Below are 6000 nucleotides of genomic sequence, written 5' to 3'. Positions count from 1 at the left end.
AGCCAGGGACATCCAGGGCACAGCAGCTACCCAAACCCCGCCCCTCCGGAATTCACTTCCCTTCTGCCCCTGCCTGGTCCTCTGGGCTGGAGCAGACACAGAGTTGGTCTGCTCCTGTCCTATGGAGAAACTGAATCCTGAGTCATCCAGGAGCCACTGCACTCAGAGCAGCTGACACAGAGTCGGTCTGCTCCTGTCCTGTTGAGAAACTGAATCCTGAGTCATCCAGGAGCCACTGCACTCAGAGCAGCTGAAACTGAATCCTGAGTCATCGAGGACCCACTGCACTCAGAGCAGAAGGATTTCCAGATCCAAGAGGTGGCCTGAGTCCCAGGAGTTATTCCACCCAGGAGATTAGGAGCATAAGACCACAGAGACCTCTGGACTCTGAGGAGCTCTGCAATAAGCAAGATAACTGGAAATACAGACTCCAGTTTTACACAGTGAGGGCAGGTACCACCAGAGTTAACCAGATGGCGAAAGGCAAGCGCAAGAACATAAGCAACGGAAACCAAAGTTTCTTGGCATCATCAGTGCCCAATTCTCCCAATATAGCAAGCCCTGAACACCCCATCACACCTGAAAAGCAGGATTCAGAATTAAAATCACTTCTCATGATGATGATAGAGGATTATAAGAAGGAATTAAGTAACTCCCTTAAAGAAATACAGGAGAGTACAAGTAAACAGATAGAAGCCCTTAAAGAGGAATCACAGAAATCCCTTAAAGAAATGCAAGAAAACACAAAGAAGGAATTAAACAAAAACATTCAGGATCTGAAACTAGAAATAGAAACAATAAAGAAAGTTCAAAGGGAGACAACCATGGAGATAGAAAACCTAAGAAAGAGATCAGGAGTCACAGACGCAAGCATCACCAACCGAATACAAGAGATAGAAGAGAGAATCTCAAATGCAGAAGATACGGTGGAAAATATTGACACAGTTGTCAAAGAAAATGCAAAATGCAAAAAACTCCTAACTCAAAACATCCAGGAAATCCAGGACACAATGAGAAGACCAAACCTAAGGATAATAGGTATAGATGAGAATGAAGATTCCCAACTTAAAGGGCTAGTAAATATCTTCAACAAAATTATTGAGGAAAACTTCCCTAACCTAAAGAACAAGATGCCCATAAACATACAAGAAGCCTACAGAACACCAAATAGACTAGACCAGAAAAGAAATACCTCCCGTCACATAATAATCAAAACATCAGATGCACAAAACAAAGAAAAAATACTAAAAGCAGTAAGGGAAAAAGGTCAAGTAACATATAAAGGCAGACCTATAAGAATTACACCAGACTTCTCACCAGAGACTATAAAAGCCAGAAGAGCCTGGACTGACATCATACAGACACTAAGAGAACACAATTGCCAGCCCAGATTACTATACCCAGCAAAACTCTCAATCACTATAGATGGTGAAACCAAGATATTCCATGACAAAACCAAATTTGTACAATATCTTCCCACAAACCCAGCACTTCAAAGGATAATTGATGGAAAATGCCAACACAAGGAGGGAAACTACAACCTAGGAAAAGCAAGTAAGTAATCTTCCAACAACCCCCAAAAAAGATACAAACATAACTTTACCTCTAATAAAAAAAATAACAGGAAGCAACAATCATTTTTCCTTAATATCTCTTAACATCAATGGTCTCAATTCCCCAATAAAAAGACGCAGACTATCAGACTGGATACACAAACAAGACCCAGAATTTTGCTGCATACAAGAAACGCACCTCAGTGACAAAGACAGACACTACCTCAGAATAAAAGGGTGGAAAACAATTTTTCAAGCCAATGGTCCCAAGAAACAAGCTGGAGTAGCCATTCTAATATCAAATAAAATCGACTTTCATCCAAAATTAATCAAAAAAGATAAGGAAGGACACTTCATACTCATCAAAGGAAAAATCTACCAAGGTGAACTCTCAATTCTGAACATCTATGCTCCAAATGCAAGGGCACCTACATACATAAAAGAAACTTTACTAAAGCTCAAAACACACATTACACCTCACACAATAATAGTGGGGGATTTCAACACCCCACTGTCAGCAATGGACAGATCATGGAAACAGAAACTAAACAGAGACACTTTGAAATTAACAGAAGTTATGAACCAAATGGACTTAACAGACATCTATAGAACATTTCATCCTAAAACAAAAGAATATACCTTTTTCTCAGCACCTCATGGTACCTTCTCCAAAATAGACCATATAATTGGTCACAAAACAAGCCTCTACAGATACAAAAAGATTGAAATAATCCCTTGCATCTTATCAGATCACCACGGACTAAGACTGGTCTTTAATAATGACAAAAACAATGGAAAACCCACGTACACATGGAAACTGAACAACTCTCTACTCAATGATGACTTGGTCAAGGAAGAAATAAAGAAAGAAATAAAAGACTTTTTAGAATTCAATGAAAATGAGGACACATCATACCAAAACTTGTGGGACTCCATGAAGGCAGTGCTAAGAGGAAAGCTCATAGCTCTAAGTGCCTACAAAAAGAAACTGGAAAGAGCACACACTAACAAGTTGACTGCACAACTAAAAGCTCTAGAACAAAAAGAAGCAAATACACCCAGGAGGAGTAGAAGGCAGGAAATAATCAAACTCAGGGCTGAAATCAACCAAATAGAAACAGAAAGAACAATACAAAATATCAATAAAACCAGGAGTTGGTTCTTTGAGAAAATCAACAAGATAGATAAACCCTTAGCCAGATTAACCAGAGGGCACAGAGACAGTATCCAAATTAATAAAATCAGAACTGAAAAGGGAGACATAACAACAGAAACTGAAGAAATTCAAAAAATCATCAGATCCTACTACAAAGGCCTATACTCAACAAAACTGGAAAACCTGGATGAAATGGACAATTTCCTAGACAGATACCAGGTACCGAAGTTAAACCAGGAGCAGATAAACCATCTAAATAGTCCCATAACCCCTCAGGAAATAGCAGCAGTCATCAAAAGCCTCCCCACTAAAAAAAAGCCCAGGACCAGATGGTTTTAGTGCTGAATTCTATCAGACCTTCAAGGAAGACCTAATACCAATTCTCTTCAAACTATTCCACAAAATAGAGACAGAAGGAACACTACCCAATTCGTTCTATGAAGCTACAATTACACTCATACCCAAACCCCACAAGGACCCGACAAAGAAAGAGAACTTCAGACCAATCTCCCTTATGAACATCGATGCAAAAATACTCAATAAAATTCTAGCAAACCGAATCCAAGACCACATCAAAACAATCATCCATCATGATCAAGTAGGTTTTATCCCAGGAATGCAGGGATGGTTCAATATTCGGAAATCCATCAATGTAATCCACTATATAAACAAACTTAAAGAAAAAAACCACATGATCATCTCACTAGATGCTGAGAAAGCATTTGACAAAATTCAACATCCCTTCATGATAAAAGTCTTGGAAATATCAGGAATTCAAGGCCCCTACCTAAACATAGTAAAAGCAATTTACAGCAAACCAGTAGCCAACATCAAGCTAAATGGAGAGAAACTTGAAGCAATCCCACTAAGATCAGGGACTAGACAAGGTTGCCCACTCTCCCCCTACCTATTCAATATAGTACTGGAAGTCTTAGCCAGAGCAATTAGACAGCAAAAAGAAGTCAAAGGGATACAAATAGGAAAGGAAGAAGTCAAAATATCGCTATTTGCAGATGATATGATAGTATACTTAAGTGATCCCCAAACTTCCACCAGAGAACTCCTAAACCTGATAAACAACTTCAGCAAAGTGGCTGGTTATAAAATCAATTCAAACAAATCAGTAGCCTTCCTCTACATGAAAGATAAACAGACTGAAAAAGAAATTAGGGAAATGACACCCTTCACAATAGTTGCAAATAATATGAAATACCTTGGTGTGAATCTAACCAAGCAAGTGAAAGACCTGTATGACAAGAACTTCAAGTCTCTGAAGAAAGAAACTGAAGAAGATCTCAGAAGATGGAAAGATCTCCCATGCTCATGGATTGGCAGGATTAATATAATAAAAATGGCCATCTTGCCAAAAGCAATCTACAGATTCAATGCAATCCCCATTAAAATCCCAACTCAATTCTTCACAGAGTTAGAAAAGGAAATTCTCAAATTCATATGGAATAACAAAAAACCCAGGATAGCGAAAACTATTCTCAACAATAAAAGAACTTCTGGAGGAATTACCATCCCTGACCTCAAGCTGTACTACAGAGCAATAGTGATAAAAACTACCTGGTATTGGTACAGAGACAGGCAGGAAGATCAATGGAATAGAATTGAAGACCCAGAAATGAACCCGCACTCCTATGGTCACTTGATCTTTGACAAAGGAGCTAAAACTGTCCAGTGGAAAAAGGACAGCATTTTCAACAAATGGTGCTGGTTCAACTGGAAGACAACATGTAGAAGAATGAAAATTGATCCATTCTTATCCCCTTGTACAAAGCTCAAGTCTATGTGGATAAAGGACCTCCACATAAAACCAGATACACTGAAACTAATAGAAGAGAAGGTGGGGAAAAGCCTCGAATACTTGGGCACAGGGGAAAAGTTCCTGAACAGAACTCCAATGGCATATGCTCTAAGATCGAGAATTGACAAATGGGACTTCATAAAATTGCAAAGTTTCTGTAAGGCAAAGGACACTGTCAATAGGACAAAACGACAACCAACAAATTGGGAAAAGATCTTTACCAATCCTTCATCTGATAGAGGGCTAATATCCAATATATACAAAGAACTCAAGAAATTAGACTCCAGACAACCAAATTACCCTATTAAAAAATGGGGTATAGAGCTTAACAAAGAATTTTCAACGGAAGAAACTCGAATGGCCGAGAAGCATCTAAAGAAATGTTCAGCATCCTTAGTCGTCAGGGAAATGCAAATCAAAACAACCCTGAGATTCCATCTCACACCAGTCAGAATGGCTAAGATTAAAAACTCAGGTGATAGTAGATGCTGGCGAGGGTGTGGAGAAAGAGGAACACTCCTCCATTGTTGGTGGGACTGCAAGATGGTGCAACCACTTTGGAAATCAGTCTGGCGGTTCCTCAGAAAATTGGACATAGCATTACCCGAGGATCCAGCTATACCACTCCTAGGCATATACCCAGAAGATGCTCGAACATATAACAAGGACATATGCTCAACTATGTTCATAGCAGCCTTATTTATAATAGCCAGGAGCTGGAAAGAACCCAGATGTCCTTCAACTGAGGAATGGATTCAAAAAATGTGGTATATTTACACAATGGAGTATTACTCAGCTATTAAAAACAATGAATTCGAGAGGTTCCTTGGTAAATGGATGGAACTAGAAATTATCATCCTGAGTGAGGTAAGCCAATCACAAAAGAACACACATGGTATTCACTCACTGATTATTGGATATTAGCCTAGAACCTTGAAATGCCCAAGATGCAACTCACAGGCCACATGAAGCCCATAAAGAAGGAAGACCAAGTGAGGGTGATTCGGTCCTTCTTAGAAGGAGCAACAAAATACTCAAGGGAGCAAATATGGAGACAAAGTTAGGGACAGAAACTGAAGGAGGGGCCGTCTCAAGGCCACCCCACCTGAGTATCTATCCCATGTGCAATCACCAAAGGTAGATGCTGATGTGGAAGACAGGAAGTGCATGCTGATAAGAGCCTGATATGGATATCTCCTCAGAGGCCTTCAAGAGTCAGACATATTCAGAGGCAGATGCTCACAACTAGCCATTGAACTGATCATGGGGTTCTCAATAGAGGAGTTAGAGTGAAGACTGAAGGAGCTGAAAGGGTTTGTGGCACCATGAGGAGAGCAACAATACCAACCAACCACAGCTCCCAGGGTCTAAACCACCAGCCTGGGAGCACTTAGGGGGGGATCCAGGGCTTCAGCTGAATATGTAAAAGTGGAGGGCCCTGCTGGGCATAGGTGGAAGAAGAGAACCTTGACCTCATGAAG

At 40.1% G+C, this 6000-nt stretch overlaps 1 protein-coding gene across 6 annotated transcripts in view; it reads left to right on the top strand.

Annotated features, from left to right (window-relative positions):
- Positions 1 to 6000, top strand: part of Arhgap17 (Rho GTPase activating protein 17) — a 96366-nt gene that overhangs the window by 66214 nt on the left and 24152 nt on the right. The window lies entirely within an intron of this gene.

This window comes from Grammomys surdaster, unplaced genomic scaffold (genome assembly GCF_004785775.1).
Source record: "Grammomys surdaster isolate TR1022 unplaced genomic scaffold, NIH_TR_1.0 142, whole genome shotgun sequence".
Taxonomy (NCBI): domain Eukaryota; kingdom Metazoa; phylum Chordata; class Mammalia; order Rodentia; family Muridae; genus Grammomys; species Grammomys surdaster.
This window is presented reverse-complemented; position numbering and strand designations above follow the sequence as displayed.